Genomic DNA, 21,270 nt, shown 5'->3' with positions numbered 1-21,270 from the left:
GCAATGCAGCCCTGCCTTCCAGCTTCAATCAAGTGCTGTATCAGTTTAGTATTGGCTACTTCCATTGGAGGCTTATATCCTGAACTCAAAGGGAAGGACATACTCTTTGGTCTAATAGACCCTTTCAGTCTCTCACTTCCCTGGAGCCTATGATATACAGAACACCTTGTTAGGTTTCTGTGCTCTTCTTTATTAAAATAAAAGATGCTTTGAAAAGCAATTGCACTGCACTGTCCAGGTTTAAATTAACACAGCCCAGTTCTATAAACTCCTGGGAACGCAATGGGTGAACAATGGATAGGCCAAGGTATCCTGAGGTATGAAGCCACTGAACAACGTGCAATGAAAGGAAAGTTTTGCCAAAGCCTGCAGTAAGAAGCATGTATTAACTTGCACCTAGAATATAGATTCGTTCGGTTAATAATGGCCAAAAAATTTCAAAACCACTTTACATGACTCATGTCAATGGGCGTGAAGCTCCCGAGTTACATAGGCACTTTGGGAAATTTTGTACATGATGTACAGTAAACAGTCACTGGGGCAACAAAACTACTCAGATGTGTCAAACTCCTTCAAGCCCCCAATGGGAGGCACTACCCCGGAAGTTACATCAACCCGATACAGCGGCAAGTTTCACCAACGTACCACATCAGCTAAGGCAGCACAGTAAATAGGTCATCACTTAAACACCTTCAGGTCGTTTTCCGCTTGTCCTGGACACCATTAAAACCTTGCTGTTCACAGCTCATGGCTGTGAGCCTGTTGTATTTGCAGCATTCCCTGACCCAAGCGTAGCAGTGTTGTGTCTTTTGCCCATGTGGAAGATGAAGTTTCCTGATTGGGTAGTGTTATATCCTTGGGGCAGCCGGTGTAGGAAGCAATCACTTGAGGCCAGAGAGCAGGCAGCTAACCAAAACCTCCATTTTATTTACATATATACAGAGAGCTCCTCAGCCGGTTGAAACCGGTTGAGCTAACCCATAATAATCTAACTCAGTTGCCATAGCAACAAAACCATGACAACCAAATACACAACAGGTAGGTCCTTCTTTACTCTCAAGATGTTTATCAAGGGTCAGGAGCAGGTGGGTCAGGACACTGTATGTACCAAAGAAATCTGCCAAAGAAGTCTGACCGGGGACTGATTGCTACAATGCTGTGGGACCAGAACACAAACAAACCCACAAGGCTGTGATGCTACCCAAGCCTGACTGCAGAGTCTTGTTGGGCTGGAGAAGCAAACAAGCCCACCACCCCGCCCCCATCTTCAAAGGAGATGATAACCATCAAGACAAGATGGGAGACAGACAACACTAGAAAAATCTTATTCATTTTTCCAGGCTCAATAGGCAGTTTTTGCAAAGCAACAGAAAAATGCTCCCGCTCTAGGAGAAATTGGCTCATGTACTTGGACATGCCTGGGGTATGGCTACTGCTAACCCCCACGTGCCACCCAAAAACCCACGAACAAAAATTGTGAGATGCAACTGGAATGAGAAAGGGGCGGGGGGAAATCTCAACGACTAATATTATAAATGCGAAACAAAAAAATACAGAGCTTGCCAGCATCTAATGGAGGGTTTGAAAAATTCCTTGAGATTTTAAAATAAACATCTTGAATGTTCTGATGAGATATGCATGCTTGGTTACATAAGGAAGTACAGAGTGTACCAAAACAGCATACCCAAAAAAAGCATAAGCTGTCAGAACAATAAGTACAGACATAGGGCATTTTACAACAGGCTATGCCGTACAGTTTTATTTACAGTACCTCTTATCAGTCAGGGAACAGTACACTGCCTGCCAATTTCAAAAGGCCAGTACTGTGTGTTCTTTCACTCAAGTAGATGTGTACTCCAGGCAGGGAATTTTTTTTTTAATCAACAAAACAAAAATTGATAGAGAGCCAGAATTCCTGTAATGTACACATGCTCGGGTGGGGGAAGGGGGCAGAGAAGAGAAGAGAATGCAGTGATTGAGCATGTAAATAGTTCAAGGTTAATTTTAATATGTGAGTCACCAGGAAAAATGTCATCCAACATCTGCGCTTATTATAACAGGGTTTAGAAAAAAATGGAGATGTTTATTAAAGAGCACTCTGGAGATGCCATGCTTAAGAGCAATACATCAAAAAGGTTCTGGTGTTACTTAAGAAAACACCTATGGAAATTATTAGTCCATTAAAATGTAAATATTGTTTGGGGTATTTTTAGTAAGGGGTTTGCATTGCCTACAGTATTATCTCTCTCTCTTCAGATGATCTACCCAACGGGACGGAACTTAGCGTGCTGCGAAGGGTCAGCTGTGATGGAGAACATGCTTTGTAACTGGCACAGAAGTCTCAGAGGCTTACATTTATATTTGTACAAGTAAATTTATAGCCCCTGCCTAATAAAGGTCCATGCTGCAAAGGACTGGCATAAACATACAACGGAGTGGCTGCTTTTTCCATTCAGCAGGATTCTGCATAGTCACTGCTGTCCTCTAGACTGGCTGCAAACCTCCATACTCCTCATCCCTCTCATTCAGCATTATTCTGTCACCCTGAATGTAGGAAACAGCTATAGCCCCTTCTTCACAGCCCCAGAGACACTAATTGTACCTCCCCCAAAACAACCCACTGTGGTCACCAGCACCCACAAAGAACAAGCAAGAGATACGAGACAGCTTCTGCTGGCTTTTGGAGAGGGAGTGGTGGCAGTGGAAATAAATAATCCAAGCATAAATGTGGATGAAAATTAAGAACTGCTTATTTTGAGTGATGTTTCCAAACTCAACAGTAAAGCGAAACCTGCTTCAGCACTTGAACTCCATTATCTCATAAAACCTGAGCACAAAAAACCCTTGTGCCTTAGGACCGCTGGCGTTAGGGGTAGGGAGTCTGGTGGCCAAGAAAGAGGCTGAGCACCAAGTACCACCTAGCAAGGTATCAGCACACAAGCCTCCTTGTAACTGGCCAGCATCACTTTTTGGCCATGGAATAATGAGACTTAGTAGCCAACAGAGGAAATATCTGTGTCCATATACCGCACCTACCTGTTATTCTCTTGGTCAAAATTAAGGAAGATTGTCATTTGGGACAGGGGGTTACTTTAAACGCTGAGAAAGTGAAGACTAAGCGTGAATCAATGACTGAACCAACTAGTGTCTGTATTGCATTAGCATCTAGACATCCACGTGAAGCATCTCAGCCCCACTGTGCAAGGTACGTACAGAGGGAAAAGATGGTAGAAGGGAAGATGCCTCACAGAACGTTGAATATTTTTGTTTATTAGTAGCGCTTTATGACAGTCAATTTCAAATGTCTCTCTCTCTCTCTCTCTCTCTCTCACACACACACTTTTTTTCAGGCAAAACATCCGAACACTTTTCAGGACCTGTCGGTCTTACTTTGGGTTTGTACAATGCCTGCCCAATGGACCCCTGCATCTCATTAGGTGCTACCAGAACAGACAGACAGAGTTTTACAGGAGTAGGGTGACCAGATGTCCCGATTTTAAGGGACATCCCCGATTTTTGGGTCTTTTTCTTATATAGGCTTCTATAACCCCCCTGTCCCCATTTTTCACACTTGCTGTCTGGTCACCCTATACAGGAGCAGCTCCCCGAAACTAGGTCTCTGATAAAGCTGTGACTCTTCTGACAAGGCTGCAAAAGGCAGTTATAAAAGGAACCACTACAATTATTGTGGATGAGAGAGAAATGAGTTCATTCTCACGTGGCTGAGAAGATCAAACTGGAATTGCTGAACATGTTTGAAATGGAGCATATTAAAAATACTTGGCCAAGGAGTGCCAAGTTTTAAACTGCACTCTAGCACATCTGGGCAAACTCCACCAGGAACCTGGCAGCCAGGGATTTTCTAGCACCAGTTGAATCTGCTCAAACCCAGACAGTTCCAGCAGCGTAGCAAGACCACATTAAAGCCATTCTAGTAGAAGTAGGCAAAGCAGCGAGGAATCGTAAGCCTGAGCCACAACAACCAAATGGAAGCTAGACCGGCAGCTTTTGATATTCTTAGGGTGACAGAGAAGGGGCACATAGGAAAAGCACAGGCTTAAGACAGAGCTGACATGGACTCACAGGTGACTTGCTTATTACAAACTGGCTTCTTCCAAGACATAGAATTCGAAGAGAAATTAAGAGGGTGGATTATCAAAAAAACAATCAAAATGTGTCCCAAACACAGTCATTTCTTAATATTCATGTAGAAAATCTCACTTTTCTTTGGGAACCAGGTCAAAGGATTTGTCGTCTAGCTACCAAATTACTGGGGAAGTGTGGCAGACTCTCTCCATACAAGTGAGAGAGCATTAGTCTACACTTAATTTTACTGGTATAGCTATACAAAAGAAAAAAACCCAAACATGGTCCCCAGGTCTTTTGCTCTCTGGATGTTCCCAAGGTGACACAAGAATAACGTATCCAAGCTCCTTAGCTCATCTGGGGTACTGATCTGTAGAACAGTGGTCAGTTTGTGGCAGCTCCTCTTTCCACCTCCTGGAACGGAGACCAAAAACTTCCAAAGGCCCCAAACCACTGTAACATGGCTTGAAGCCTTGAGGAGGTTTCCTTCTACTTGCAAGAAGGTTTTATGCTCTTCCAGGCTTTTCTGATTCTAGTTGGACAGGTTTACCTCCCAAGGGAGCTGGGCTCATGGGGACAGGCCCACTCTTATAATGACACTGCATGAGTGACTTTTTCAGTCTTATGGGGCCCCATAGGAAACCAGATTCCCCAAACTAGTACCTAAGGTTTTCTGTTTGCTAAACTCACTGCTGGTGCATGATGCTCCTGCAGATAGGAGAAAAGCTACAGAGGCACACAACTTGCCCCTCTCCAATTACTGATTACCAGGCAGTCTGACCCTTTGCATTCCTCCTACAATATAAGCATATTGATATCCTCCTCCGTCTATTGCTCTCCCTGCCCACACAACCACCAGGATGCAGGCAAAAAGGCATATCAGTTTGGACTGGGATATTCACCGAATTCACAAAACTTTTGGGCAGAGCCAGGGGTAACACACCAATCTCATTGACTGTTCGGTGCATCTGTGCTAGAATTCTTCAAATAGGCTTTATCCAGTTTGATTTTGGACTCTCCATCTTGAACTGAGATCTGGAAATTGCATGCATCAATGTGAAGGAATGATTATGAAAGATAAAATGCAAAAACAACCAACAAAACTGGTCTCTCGTAGATCTTCTAGATGATCTTGTGGGTTCTTGTGCAATACAACCGGATGCTACCCAGGCGTTCAACTCCTCCTTGCCTCTACAGCCAGTATCAATGGGATAGGTGCCTATGTAACCCACTTGCCTTCACAATGTAAATGGGCATTTGACAGTTTCCAGCCTGTCTGCCCAACCCCAGTCCTTGTTCCTTTCCTTCCACAGGAGAGGTGGTTACCTTAGGGTATGTCTATACTACCCGCAGGATCGGCGGGCAGCAATCGATCCAGTGGGGGTCGATTTACCGTGTCTACTCTAGATGTGATAAATCGACCCCCAAGCGCTCTCCCATTGACTCTGGTACTCCACCAGAGCGAGAGGCACAGGCGGAGTTGACGGGGGAGCATCAGAAGTCGACTCACCGCAGTGAGTAGATCTAAGTATGTCGACTTCAGCTACTTTATTCACATAGCTGAAGATGAGTAACTTAGATTGATCCCCAGTGGAGACCAGGCCTTAGAGAGACTCACTACAAGAGTTGGTTACATATCCAGGGCAGGCCCTTAGCTTGTGTGGCTCCACTGAATTCAACGGAGCTTTGCCAACAGAGCTGAGATCTGGCCATTGTACCTGCCAGGAGCCGCAGATAAAGATGAAAATGCCCTTGGTGATTTTTGCTTAATAAACCAAAGGCACCCAAGAATTTCACTCACTAAGCCCTCACTATTTTTAATTCATTTAAAAGAAAGAACAGAATCCTTCAGACTCCCCTGGGCATTTACACTGCAAAATGCAGAGACAATTGATCAACTGCCAGCTGTCTGGTTCAACTCTGACTTTAGAATAAAGCAAGCAGCAAGCCTTATCATTTGACTACATCTTCTGTAAAATATCCTGAGTCTCAAAGAGGCAGCTGAAAGGTCCTGGTTAAGTGATACCACTAGGATAGCGCTACGTCTTCAGAAAACCTCAGCTGATCTGAAAACAGAGCTTTTCTATTTTTAGTCACTATCAACCTAATAATACTTCCCAACACCCATTCAGTTTAATTACTTTATTGAGGACAAGAAATAGGCTCTCCAGTTTTAACACTTCTGATGTTAGGAAGTAGTAAAATGTTCTAACTGGTTAAAAATGACACTCGTTGGCTTGCCTTTGGTGTTTCTGAAACCTTAATTGTGGCTCGGGCAGTGGATCTAAAGATCCTTGGCTGTTTCATAGCTTTGATTTCTACCCCCCTTTCACCATAATTGAGGTGTTGCATTACAAATATGGCAGTGGCATTTTCAGAGTAAAATATATATATTCTAAGAAGCTTGACTTACAAGACAGAATTTTTCTCCCATCATGCTTAATGGCTGTGCTTAGCTTTTTTTTAATTGTTTTGTTTTGTTTAGCCAGGAGAATGGTCCGGGTGTGTAACTGTTTACTGTATTATGTCCTGAACATTAAAATGTACCTGACATCTAGAATGACATTCAAATTGGGGCTTGAAAACAGAAGTGTTTGAGATGTAATAGAGGACCTGAAAATTGAGGGTATGGAAATGCACTGTTGGTAACTGACTCTCACGCCTCTTTGCTACTTGGCAGCACAATGCATCCAGAGGTGTGTTTCCAACATACAACGTGAAGATGAAACCGACTGTTCCTACCTCAAACACCGTGTTTTAAGCGATCTTCCACCCCCCTCCCTGCTTCTACTATATTTCATTTAGAGCCATAAATGTTATCAAGATGACAGACTGAGCACATCTGTTCAAATAGGGTTTTATAAAAGGACCCTTTTGCCTTTAAATGCCGCAAGTCCACTCCTCTGCTTAGGTGTTCAGCTACCTTCATAAACCTGCCTTTCCTACAAAGGCAGACAAGTAATGCCTCATTAACCTTCCCAACTAATTTTACAGTTTACTAAAACACTGTTTTCCTGCACCCATTTAACCATCCCTGACTGTGATAAACTTTTATGGGGATGGCAGAGAGGAGAAAGACAGAAGACAGGCTATGACTGGGGAAGAGATTAACAGACGACGACATGCTTCCGCATTAAAGGGTTGCAATTTTTATCCACAGGAACTGGATGACAGGCACAGCCTTAGAGAACAGTAGTGGCAGGAGCAGTGTCTTTGTGTCAAAGGGCTACCAGAGGTCTTCCTGTCTACAGGAATCTCTGTGCAAGAGGATTCCTTGATGCTCTGACAATTACAAGGCATATTCCACCCTGACTCGCAGGTGCACGAAGAGCGTAAGCCACAGATGAATCTGACCAGGACTTTCCCTGCTAGCCTTGTGTTGAAGGAATGGAATTCTCTCCAGATTTCTCACCTTCCTGGTGTTACTTTAATTCAACCCAGCCCCACAGCTCATCTCAGAGCCCAGGAAAAGCCCCTCTAATTCACCAAAAACCTCCGCCTGGTGGAGAGAGATTTTCCAACAGGATTGCATGAAGTCTTGCTTATGGTACTCATTTAAGACCTTTGACCTGAAAACTGCAACTGCATATAGATACCATCCTCACCCTATTCCACCAGGATCAGGTGGGACAACACCCAACTCAGGGCTCGCATGCAACCACTAAGTGCTTTATTACTGCAATATAAAAACAGGAAAGAAATAAAGCTACCATACATGTTAAGGTCGCTCTAACACGATCACCAAAGCAGTCCAGATTTCTTGGACTTCTGTTTCCTCTCTACGCATTGCATCCAGTATGCTTGTGATAGATTCCAAAGTAGGCTTTACACCAGAGCTTTCCTTATTTGAACACAACCGAAACCACATTTGTGGGTTACAAGCCTGCCTCGAAAACTTGGCGAAAACATCAGGCCATCGTTCTTCACTGGTTCTCTTCACAGACCTGGGGTAAATTTTCAGTGAATTGCATAGGGTGTTTTCTAAGTCTTCTGACTCCCATTAAAAATCAATAGAAAAAAAACCTACACAGCTATAGAAATAGGCTCCTGTGGTTTCTTAAGTAACAGCCACCAATGACCATCTATAAGCAGAATGGAGAACCTCTTCTCTCTGACAGGGGAAAGCTGCAGCCTTGGCTGGGCGGCTTGGGAAATGACAGCTGTTAGACCCACTTCCTTTCATCATGCCCTGAAGGCCCAGAAAACCCTCAACCCACTGTTTTGAACACTAAAAACTTGACTGCCACGTAGGTGTTCCATTTTAATCCTAAAGCGTGGCATATTATGTACCTGAGTTTGAGCAAGCATTTGAAGAGCGCATTCCTTCAAAACATTTAGCCCATTTACTTTAAAATAAAAGGAGGTGATAACACTTACTTCTCTGGCATTGTGTCTAGTGCAAGGAGGCTGAAAGGAATCTGAATGACTAAGTGAATACCGGATTCCCTTCCAGCTGTATTTCCACAACTCACCAGTGAGCGTTTCATGTATAATAAATACATTCCCACCCCCTTCTAAAACACAAGAGATTAATATATAACCTCCATTTTTTTGAAATGCTGTACATGACAAGAATGTGGAGGGGAAATATAGATTTTTTTTAAAAATCGCAAAGTAAATTTATGCATTGTCGTCGCTTTACTACCTAATTAATTCAGTAATTTCAAAAACAATTGTATTTATGTTCCATTTACCACATCAAAAGTACAAAGAAAAAAAAAACACTGATGCTAAAATAATACCTCAAGGCATCTATTTTTAATCAGTTAAAAAAACTGGTTTCTATACAATCTCTCTTGGGCAGAACACCAACTCTAGGAGAGAGAAAACAGCCAAGCCCTCTATGAGGGCCTTCCTGGCTGCCGAAAACAGAGCTTGTCAAAAAAAAAAAAAAAAAAAAAAAACACACACACAACACAAATCCATAATGGCCTGAGGCTCCTCTCCAATCTATTTTCTGCTCAGCTGGTTTTAAATGAAGTTATTATGAGTCATTAAAACACCCGCAAGCCTGTGGAAGTCAGCCAATTACAATTTTAAATTTAGCCTGTTCTCTCTACCCCAATCTCTTGTTTTCTTCTTTTGCCCACATAAAGCTGCTGTGGTTTTTTTTATTATTATTTTTTCCCTTTTCCCCTATTTCACCCAAAGTGGAAGAGACAGTTATAAAAATGTCTTGTATTTTATGTCAAAAATACATCCCAGGGCCAAAAGAAGGAAACCAAGAATAGTTTCTGTGATCGGGAAATGCAAAAGGTTTTTTTGGGGGGTGGGGGTTAGTATTAAAAAAAGGAATCAGTGAATATAAAAAAAATACAAAGCATAGGTTTTAAAAGGTAAAGACAGACTTCTAAATTGAGCATGAATGTCAGGGTAAGTCACCAAATATGATGAGCTCATTTCGTTTTTAAATCTGGAAGGTAATGGTCTGTGCTGTGCTATTAGAGTAAAGGAACAATTTTCAGCTTTCATGTAAACCTCATTGTACAACTGCCTGGGATATAAAAGCAGCCCCCACCCACCCCAAGTCGAGCTTGTTGAATACCGTTTCCTGCATAATCATAGTGGTTTATGCTGCTTAAAGCAGGTTTATAAACATCTACTGTTATCTTTGGGACAATCTGGCTGACTAGCGCATGCATTTCAAATCAGCCTGAATGTTCTTATTTGCTCTCAGAAGGAGGAAAAAGATCATTGGGGAAGAAAAATAGCATTCAGGTTCAATGGGAGAGCACCACATCCATAAGGACATCTTGGCCATGTAGATTAAAAAACCCTGTGGCTTCTGACTCACACCCAGCCCACCCTCTATTCAGAACCTACACAGCCCTCTTTCTGCAACAGATAGATTCCAGGCCTCCCCACAAATAGCCTTGTACAGTGGTGGTGCTTTTGGTTCCGCACAATTAGATCTGTAGCAAGTTGTTATAGATGTTTAGACAATTGTTAAAGCCTCCTGAATGGTTCGCATAAAGGGCATCTGGATAACCACCTTCACGTGCTGTGAGGTTGACGGGGTGACCAGAACACGTTTCCCGGACACTGCCAGCACTCCCACATTACCCCAGCAATGGCACAGTGCACAAACTAAATTTCTGACAGCATCTCAAATTTAGGGGTGCACTTGACATTTTTATTCCACAGTCCATTTCATAGTGTCCTAGCATGGACCAACTCCCTTGGCCAAAGGCCCGGCAACCTCCCCTACATGAAGCAAAGGCCCCTTTGCAAGTGAAAACTCTTTGCACTTATCTATCTCTCCAATTCCCATCCGATTGATTTTTTAATCCACAGACAACCAGGAACGCCTGTGAAAACCCAGTGTGGTCTAGGACTATGGGTAGGGAGCCACCACCCAGGTTTTGTAGTTGTCTAAAGGACAAATGCTCAGAATCAGAAACTTTGGCATTCTCCAAGAGGGACCCTCTCAAGATGGCCTTTATGGTTTCTCCATTCTCAGCTTCCAGTATAGGGTTAAATATATAAACTCAGTGAAAATTTTGTTATTGGCTGCCATCCCCTTCCATGCTACTGAGATGCAACACATTGACTTGATTCTAATCTCTGCACTGATGAAGTAATAACTCCTGATTTACACCAGCATGAGAGAAGAATCACTTATGTTCACTCAATAAGGCTTTGGGTGTTGTGGACTAGAGTTGGGGCTCCCTGAAGAAACACTCCTTAGGGAATTCCTGATTTTTGAGGGGCTGCCAACTCCCCTTTCCTATTTCCCCTCACAAAGCTGAAAATTGATGGCTGGGTGGAGGAGAGATGGCTCTTTCGGGGGACACATGGCTAAAAATCTTTTTCCAAATGGTTCCTGACACCTAGTCAGTAAATGGCAGCAAAACATACACAGCTATAATCTCACATACCCAGTGCATCTGAATAGACCCTGAACAATTTCAGCAGCTTTTTACACTTGCTGATTTTAGAAGAATTCTGACAAAATGTTCATCCACAAACTTCATCTGATTGAAGCGAGTTCTTCCCAAAACAGGAAAATGGGTTTTGTTTTTAATGCAACATGTAAGTGGAGCTTTTAAGAGGTGACCCCTTTTGCCACAAACCATGCCAAACGAGAAGCATCACAAGCGCTAGGTCAAAGGAAGAACTATCAGCATTCCAAATCACATTCTAATAGGTCAAATTGGGATGGAGGAAGAGGGAAGAAGAGCATCTAAATGTTTGGGCTTGTTCCTTAAAACATTCAGGTCCATGAAGGATTCAGCATTCAGAGGTGGGCTGTGCAGGTGAGATGCAAGAATCTTGCCATCATCCAAGGTGCAATTGAAACTGAGAAAGGCACGGAGGTCAGGCTGCAAATTCTGTCCATCCAACTTTTCCCTTGTGCCTAGTTACTGAAGCATTTCTGTGCCACATTGCACCAGACTCTGAGTCACCTACCTGTAAGCAGGGCAAAGGTCAGCACAGAGTGATGGATTGGCTGCTCCCAAGTTCCTGGGTTTTGGTTGGCTTGTGTTCTGCCCCGAATGCCATTTTAGAGATGTAGTCCTGGAGTTTAGCATGTCTGGGTCTCACCCACAACATGGCTTCTGCCTCCCAATGTCCCTACCCGTCATGGTCGGACAGCAAGAAAAAAAAAAAGTTAAGAAGCTTTTGTAAAGTCTGGAGCATTCCACCATTTTGGCCCTTTGGTGTCCCGCCAGCCATTTAAAAGAAGTAAGCCCCACATGAAGGGGAAAGCTTAGAATTCAGAGAAAAGGAATCCAGGAGACGGAAAGGCATCTGACTAAGCACTAACCACGTCATTAGCCTGTTCCTCCCCCCATAGCAGCTTATGAATTTGTGGGACTATTTTGGGACTAAAAAAAATAAAATTTCGGTTTAGCGAAAAATAGAGGTTATTACGCAATTTCCACTTTTCTCTCCACCCTTCAAGTAATGTTCTATCTGACAGCCTCCTCTCAGAGGGGAAAAATGACAAATCCAATCCAAAATTCAACAGCCTGTGTTCTGTTCAGAAAGCACACAGTGTACTGTACAGCCCATAAAACTCCAAACAGCCTCCAGACACTTCTGCAATCGTCCTCCATCAAAACACTTTGTCTTGCATACAAAAATAAGATACAGTGCTGAACAGAATACAAAATCAGCCCATTACAGTACAGGGAGGCTGCTACTTAGCAACAAGGGGGCTTTAAAGCTGCGATACTCTACAGGAAACAAAATCTGTCAAGCCTGTTGGGCAAATGATAAACATTAGCAGTATTAAAAAACACAAAAGCCATGTAAATGGATTGCACGCAACATGGGGAGGAATTTAAAGAACGCATCTTGGGGTGAGGGGGAGGATGGTTTGATCATCAGCGTCACCCCAAATCTGGATGTCGAGTCCTGAGCACGTTTATGTCCTTTTCAGGAGGGAGGGGAGGTTACGGAATGTTTTCTAATACCGCAGCCTACAGCGAACTTTCAGAACTTTCCCATCTCGCATGCATGATGAGAAACCGGAGAGAAAATGGGTTACAGTGTGATGATCACATATATTTAGCAGTATTAATGTAGACAGATGTGCATAAGATTTATTTGCTACAGAGCACACTATGGTGTAATGGGTCCCGCCATTACACTCTCTGCATAATGCTTAGCAGAACACCTTGAATAACAAAAAGCATCCAAAAGAGGGGGAGGAGTAGTGACGGCTGCAAAATAAATGTATTTCATCAGGTAAAGGGGAAAAATACCCTGGCTCTGGATCAGCAGCAGGGGCTAGGACTCCAGCCAAAACAGGAGCTAAAAAGCAAACCATATTCTTCCAGTCTCAGCTTAGACTCTTGAGGCAGAAAAGGAAGGCAGGGAGGGGCTGTGGGAAATGAAATGTATTTTTCATCAGCCAGTGTATAATTTATAAACAGCATTAAACAGTTTGTTTTCTTTTTTCCCCTCTCTCCTGTGTATGAGGGTTGGACAGCAGTCAAGCCTGCATTAATTTCTGCTTTGGGTACAGTGTGTTCTTGGATGCACATCTGCGAATGATCATAAACTCTCTGGAATGCTGGCAGAACATCCAGACCTGCCGGCAAGCCGATGACATCACTCTGGGAATAAATTTGGGATGCCGGCCAAAATTCAAAAAAGGAGGGGGGAAAGGGTAGCGGGGGGGGGGTGAACAATCTCCAAAGAATCTCAGTGCTTCCCTTTCTTCTTAACTTTGCATTGATGCGCACCCCGACTTCAGCAAACAACCACCTTTTTAAAAGGCAGCGGAGAGGGAGGCAGCTTAATTTCAAGATGAACTATCTGCTCCATCTCAGATACTTCATGAGAAAACATCTTCTGTAGCTCAACGCTTAATAAGGAGATAAGCGTGGAACATGAAGAGGAAGAAAAGTTTACATTTATTAGAGACAGGTAGCAAGTGAATTAACCACAGCTTTAGATCTTGGCTAGATAAAACCAGCCCACTAGGACACACAACGATCATGGGACATGCCAGCAGAGAGGGGGAGGGCACGGAGGTTGGCGACTGCACAACACAGCAGATGAAAGGAGGTGGCTAGTGAACCTTGGGCATCTTTGCTCCACGCATTTTGCCATTGCTTGTGTTGCAGCCTCTCTGTTCCTTCATGCCAGGCCCCAGATTTCAGCTGTCAGGATGCTCCTTTACTCTTGTCACATCAGCAGCTGAAGTCAGAAAGCCTGCATCACCTCGCCTTCCTGTCATGCAGATTATACATCAGGCGGAAGGAAGGAAGAGGCAGCTTCTCTGCTTTGCAGAATCCTACGAGTGCTCAAGCAGTAGCAACCTGGGATGAGATTTTGGGGTCCTCTTCTCCCAACTCCACACCACTCAGTTGCGCATGCCAGGGACTGACTTCCCCTCATCTACAAGAGCTCTCTAACCCCTTGTATGTCCCTAATGCCAATTCAACCCTTCCCCACACCATAGCCAGGTCAACTTTTCTTAGTGGTTAAAACGTTGGACTCAGATTTTGGCTGCCCTTAAAAACAGGGTGCAAGATAAAAATTACCCCCTCTCCTCCAAGGGGGCAGAATCCCTGTGCTCTTTAAAGATGAGAGGCCATGGAATTTTAGTTCTGGCTGTGACACTACGTGCCACAAATGGGATTTAGTTCAGTAGGGCCAGGCTGTGGGCAGACTTGTCTTCCCCTCAAGGAAATCAACAGATAGTCTGAGGCCTGCTCAGAGGTGAATGTCGGCTGCAGCTTAGCAGTCACTTCTAGCCACATAGCCCCAGACTGGCCATCTTTGTCTCCTTGCCACAACTGTGTCATTAGCAGCAATCTGGCCGGAAATGTGACTCTCCACTGCCCTGGGCCACGGCATAGATACTGACCTGCTAAGCAGCACAATGGAATTAAGTCAACAAACAACACGGCCATGCTTAGGGCATTATGTTAAGGTTGAGAATCTGCCAGTGAGGGGTTACAAAAACTTGAACAAACACCTGAACGTTCAAAACAATAATTAAAAACAAGGAATCACACCTTTGCGAGCGTTCCTTGGCGTTGCCTGTTTGGGACTGCATAGTGAATTAGAAAGTGTGTAGTTTTTTTCTCTCTCACACAACACACACTTTACAGTGAGTGCCTCCTGAAGCAATCCCTCATTTTAATACACTGATAACTTTTTGAAACATTCCCCTTCTGAGCTCACTAAGTCCATAACTGGTCTTTACATGGAGAAGTGTTTTGTTTGCGGGGGGAGGGGAGGGGGAAGGAAATAGGGGTCCTGTTTGTACTCTCCTCATCTCCAATTTTGGACTGGGGGAGGGGAACCATTCTCATATATACAAAGTTACAAGCACCAATAGCTGAAGCTGGAAGCATGGAATTTGCCCTGGCCATCCTTCTCTGTAACAACTAGGCCTTGGTGTGGTTTGAAGAAAAAACTAAAGTCTACATTGAAGCCCAATGCTGGCGACTTGCTAACTGCAACCTGAGCATGCAGAGGTGTTTTGGATCAAGGCTATACACATTCACTTAAAAAGAGATGCATATATGTGCAACTAGCATTTGTTGGTTCAGAGAACTCAAACTCTGCTCATTAAGTCAATGGAGCATGTAAACTGTATGTTCCAAATAGCTTGAGATTTTTCCTTTCCCGCCTCCTGCTTCCTTTTCTTTTCCTGAGAGATTTAAACTTTAACATTTCTTAAGACCCACCTCTAATTAAGGGAGCAACCTTAACTCAACGCCATGGAACACATAGTAAGGCTTTTCACTACTTTGTCCTTCATTAAATGTAAACCTAAATAAACTACATTTCTACCAGAACACCCTTAACACAGTATTAACAATAGGGTTTGCCTTGCAGTTTTGTAGCGATCATAATTATGCCATACATACGTGCAATACTCATGCACGCACTATTCCATGAGACACACACCCCTAAAAGGAGGGTGGCACTTTCCCAGACCATGTCCCCACTCGCTCTCTCTCTCTGCTTTTCACAATGTCACAACAGCCCCCATACATGGAAGCATTGTAGTGCTATTTGCTTGTATTGCCACGTTCTGCAATACACCAGTAGCATGCTATGGCCTATCCACTCATATAGGAATATATGAGCCAAAGTCCCAAAGAGCTCTCAGGTCAGAAGAAAACCATATGCAAAGGGAGGAGGGACAGGGACAAAACTAGCATTAAAAAACAGAACAGTATCAAGCCATCCCCTGCCATACCCATTCTTGGCCACTAGTAGCAGGTGTCACAGCAGAGGTGGGTTTTGATATGGCGAGGACAATGGGTTTATAGGCCAGTTCTGGGATCCTCTAGACTTAACTGCATAGCACAGGGGCAAGAATTCCCCCTGGTGTTTCATGGACAGAGCCTATACACCTCATAACTAAGCCCAAGCACTTTTTAAAAATTTATTTTTAGAAGGCATTCCATGAACCTATTAATAAGAGTAGGAAAATGGAACATATGACCAGACCTCAGAGACAAGACTGTGGCAAAAGACTAAAGAAAATGGATAGCTGGATTGAAAAGAAAGAAGAGGTGATGATGTTAGACACAGCAGCCTTCATTTCTAATTCAAGTGTTTTCTTCTCCTTATATAAAAGTGACGACATGGGTCAAACACATTCAAAACTGCCAACTCCAAGTGTTCAAAAATCATGTGATTTGCTTAAAAATCATGAGAAAAAACCAACAACAGTTGGGTTCTGTTTGCCTTCTGGCATTAGAATATTTAGGGATCACAGTTTCCAGCTTTTCTCCACAACTATGAGGGCTAGAAAACTTAAAAATAAACAAAGCCGAGCTTCTCAAGCAATCTAATTTCGGCAGTTGGAGCTTTAAGAAAGACCATCAAATATTGCGGGACTTGCGAAAACATCGGGAGAGGTGGCAACAATGCAGAATCACCCCCTTGCTCTTTTCCTCGCTAAATAAAACGGGTAGAAACTGAACTGAGCACCAGAGAGTGAAGGGCAGATACTGGAGCTATGTCTATTTATACCAGCTGAGGATCTGGCCCCCCCGTCTCTCAGCTTCCCAGAGAAATCTAGAAGTGGGAGAAAGAGAGGAAAAATTTTCTAACTCATCTCCCAAAGCTGCCTCAGAGCATTTCTCCTTTCCCATTGACTGGAAACCCCCCCACAAAAAGATTTCCCCCAGCACATCAGCGAAACAAACAGCGGGTTATGTGAAAGACAACATGCATTGAACTGTATGTTATAAAATAAGCACTGATTTAGTGCTCATTCCTCCCCAAGCCCCACCCGCCATTACAGTGCAATATGACCTCGATAGGAGTCACAGAACCGGGACGGGCCAGAACAATCTCGTTAGTTAATTCATTAAGTTTACTGTTCGTTAATTAAACTTCTCTTTATCATCAGGTATCCCTCAAACATTTGATTAGTTTAACACATTCAAACTGAAATGAAAAAACCTCAATTAAACTGAACATTTACTACCGCCATCATCTAAGGCCTTTTGAGGAGCGGGGGGACCCCAAGTCGTAAGGGTCTCCTACAGGGCAAACTTCTAATTAAACAAATTGTCAGTTTGGACATTGAAAACTGATTTAGGAGATTAATTTTAGAATGCTAGTCACTGAAAATATCAACTTATGATGTGGATCCAATGCAACCTCATTTCATGGGGAGCAGGGTGGGGGGAAAAAGGAAAATAAGAGGTGCAAAGGTCTCATGTTTTCATAAATAACAGTGCTGGAATTTAATGCGGCTGTTTTCGAGCGTTCAAACTGCTCCTTCTGCCTCCCTCCCTACTCCGATTTCACCCAACCCCAGACAGATTAGAAAAAAAATTAATCTTGTATGATGACAAACTTGGCTCAACGTTCACTGTACATACTGTACCCACAAGGCTGGCAGCCAGCCAGCGATTGGCACGAGGCCAAAACGACAACAACAAACACAGGCAGTGCAAGCCAAAAAAAGGGGGAGGAGGGAGGAGGAGGAGAAGGAGGGGGAAGGGAACACACAGCTGAGACGCTAAGTGCAGTACATGCGGCCTGCCACAATGCCAGGCATTAACCAGGCCTCAGAGGCGGCATGCGAGGCACCCTCCCCGGACAGTGTATATTCATCACCAGGCAGCTGGCAACATTGCCTGAAGCACTGCAAGTGCGACCGGGATTCGCTCCGTTGGCTTCAGGGAATCTACACCTGATCGTAACGCCGGTCAGAATCGGTATCAAGTCAGAGGATCCAATCCTGCAAATGCTTACTGCTGGGAGTCGTGCTTGTTACTGTGAGGACAAAGTGGGGCAAGTTGCCTACTCCTGAGAATAAGGACCATGCTGAGTTAAGTGCGTGCAGGATCAGGCCTTAAAGGCAGAAATAAAACGGGGCCATTTTCTTTTCATTGATTTATATCTAGTATTTTTTAGAATAAAATCTATAACCGGACTCTCTTTATAAAGCCAGTCGCAGCTGACTCTCCGATATAAATGAAGGAACACTAGCCTGGGTACAGGAAACACAGAAGAAAGAAGCAGCACTAGAGTTATTGCTGTTGGAGTTTTTAAGAGGTGGGGTGTCAAGGAAATACAGCTAAACAGCAGCTGGATTCATTTCCATTTGGAATGCCCAACCCATGCATGTGGGAGGATCCAGGCCTGGCAGATAGCCTAATACATTGACTACTATCACCATCACGCACCAGGAGTTCAGAGTCAGCCTTGGGTGACAAGAGAGGTTGGAGCGGAGGAACAGTGAACAGATCTTCGCACGGTCTCTACAGTGCCTAGCACATTACCGCAATACCATTCAGTATTTGTGCCAGGTTACTGTGCAGGGGGGTTCTGTGGTGCATTGGTATTCCAGAGACCATTCATGCACCTGACACTGAGTGTTGAGGAGAGGCCCATAAGTAAAAGGGGCAGAGGTGCTAGAGGAAGGGAGCAAGGTGAATTACCAGAGGTCTAGGAAAAAACCTGCATAGCAGCTGCATGATTCCTGGCTCCAGTCTCTGTCATCCATCTCCCAACAGCACCACGCCCCCAATCCATGCCCTTCTCGGGGGAGGTACTAAACTGCACCCACCATCTCCCCACAGGACAGCTGGAAGTTCAGCTAACTTAGGGCCAGGCTCTCAAAGCTGGGACTCAGAGGTGTGAGCTCTTACTGGGTCAGGAGAATTTCTTTTAGAGACTAGAACAGTCCCAAACAACCCTCCAGACTTGGGTGGCTTGGATACAATGGAACCGGATCATCCCTTATTTTCACAACGGGAAAATCCAGCCCTCCTCAACCAACCATTCTCACCATGTGCACGGTGAATCCTCTTGTGGAGTCTAGCTGCCCACCCTTCGTCAACACAGAGCAATGGGGAAAGCCAGGCGCAACACGGCTCAGCTCTGCGCAAACCCCTACACGACCAGACCCGTTGGGGCACCTCACACAGGACCTGCTTCCCCTATTCCAGCCACACGCCTCCCCCTTAAGCAATGGCTGCCAATTATGCCATGCTGCTGGGTAGTTCTGTGCTATGGAGAAGAGACGCTTGGAGACGATTCTGAGATCCTCTCAAACTCAGTTCACTGGTGACTTATGCCAGCTTTGAAATCATGCCCAAGCGCTTGCTGTCTTACTCCCCACGTGCCATGCAGCCCTCTTCCCCCTCCGAGTCTAATTTCTCATAAATCAAGATTAAAAGAAATATATCAGTCAATACCCAGGACCAAGCACACACTGCAGAAAAAACCCGGAGGAATAAGAGAGAGACATTGCGTGCTCATGCTCCACAGAAAACAATTTGTGAAGCCTTTGAAAAGACTGATTGTATTTACTGTGCACCATCTCTTTATTGGTGGCTTATCCCACATCTGTTTGCATGTCTATGGTCAGATGATTGTGTTTATTCTAGGCCTGTCAGGACCTCTGGAGTCCATGTGCTGCTGGTGTATATCAGAGGAGATTCAGTGATCCATGATCAACCATCCAGGGATCATCTGCTAGGAGATATTTGTGTGCTTCGGTGCCCACTCTGACCCAAGCAGAATGGCAGAAGCAGCTCTCAGTGCTTAACGAAGAAGGACGGCGGCAGCACTTCCATGAGATGCAGGAACACGAGTTAGAGAATTATCCTGTATCTGGTCTCTCATACTTGTTACCATTCACTATTAAAGCACTGGCGGGGATAACACCACTTAGCATTTTATGGAGGTAGGTGAGTAAGTGTTAATTATCGCCATTTTACGGGTGGGGAAACTGACCATTTCTTCTGTGTTTGTACAGTGCCTAGCACAATGAGGGCCTGGTCAATGACTAGGGCTCCTAGGCTCTAAGATAAAACAAACAAACAGAAGGTGCAGTGACTTGCCAAGGCCACATAGGGGGGAAATAGCAGAGGAAGGATTAGAACTTCCCCACCCTGTGCTTATTCCTACAGACCATATGGCAGAAAGTTCTACAATGATGCTAGCATCCTTCCAAAATTACTCCAAATGTGCAGCCTTTTAAACTCATGTGGACCTAAGGGTGTGTCCACACTGCAGAAAACCCCCAGAGCAGCATCTCAGAGCCCAGGTCAGCTGACTCAGGCTTGCATCACACGACTAAAAATAGCAATATAGGTGTTCCCAATCCGGCGAAGACCCTCCCTCTCATTGGGTTTCAGAGCCCAGGCTCCAGCCTGAGCAGCAATGTCTACACTGCTATTTTTAGCTCCCTATCACAAGCCCTGTGAGCTTGAGTCAGTTGACCCAGGCTCAGACTCACTGCTGCAGGGATGGGGTTTTTTGGCAGTGTTGCAGTTATGTCTATCCTGCACACTAAGCCTAGGTCTGCGGGACCTGGCTGGTGGACTCAGCGTTTCCAAGCCTGCACTTGCGTGTCTGTAAACTTGGCTTTACGATTGCTGGAGCCAGGTCTCAGAGCTGTACTAATATATCCACACTGCACTACAGAGACCTTCTGACTCAGGACTGCAACTTGACCTGCGTCCAGACCTGCAAAATGGTAGAGCTTGGACCCGATTCACAGTGGGACGTGGGCTCTGACCCAACTCCCTAGCAGTATTGCAGGGCCTCGGTCCTGAGAGTTTGCTGACCCGACTCAGACTGATTTGTGTGTGCGGATGGAAGTGTGGGGCGTGAGCTCAAATCTGAGTGCGTGCCCAGGCTTAATGAGCAGTGTGAACATACCCTAAGTGATTTACCCTTGAATGAATGAGACATGGATTCGTACATACACTTTACCTTTGAGCAAATGGATCCAGTGGCTGCTTGCGTTTTTTTTTTTAATACAAAAACTAATTGCATATGGGGTTGTATGCCCAATAGGAATTTCAGACTAAATTAACTTGCAAAACACAATGTCTTCTCACTAGTTTAGCATTCCAACCTTTCTATATCTATTTAATTAAAGGGCCTGCATAATTTGAACCCAATAGTTAGATTCATTAGACGGAGTGCCTAATTCTGCAACAGTTTTGCTAATGAAACTGTAGTGGGTGCCTGTACGTGGCAAATACAGTATTCACACACACACACACACACACACGGAGGAAAACCACTCCAATATGATGGCCGAAGTGGATGGAAGCAATCGAATAGCACTCAGCCATGCAGTAGTCCAAGTTTGTTATTCCAGACTGCTGAGGACCTGCAAATATTTCCCCAGTTAAAGAGCTGAAAACAATAAAAAGGGAATATATTCATAATTTACCATTCTAAAATGGTTAAAATACCCCCCCACACACACACACACACATGCACACT

General features: G+C 44.3%; 1 protein-coding gene and 1 long non-coding RNA gene across 10 annotated transcripts in view; one reads left to right on the top strand and one right to left on the bottom strand.

Annotated features, from left to right (window-relative positions):
- ZBTB16 (zinc finger and BTB domain containing 16) overlaps positions 1 to 21,270 on the bottom strand; it is a 192,823-nt gene that overhangs the window by 69,595 nt on the left and 101,958 nt on the right. The window lies entirely within an intron of this gene.
- On the top strand, positions 1,063 to 8,492 carry LOC123354777. Its single transcript, XR_006574876.1, has 3 exons — positions 1,063 to 1,085; positions 2,257 to 3,205; positions 7,247 to 8,492. It is a non-coding gene; the product is annotated as an uncharacterized LOC123354777 (long non-coding RNA).

Source organism: Mauremys mutica, chromosome 22 (genome assembly GCF_020497125.1).
Source record: "Mauremys mutica isolate MM-2020 ecotype Southern chromosome 22, ASM2049712v1, whole genome shotgun sequence".
In the NCBI taxonomy this organism is placed as follows: domain Eukaryota; kingdom Metazoa; phylum Chordata; order Testudines; family Geoemydidae; genus Mauremys; species Mauremys mutica.
The sequence above is the reverse complement of the archived record's forward strand: the minus strand, read 5'-3'. Positions and strand labels throughout refer to the sequence as shown.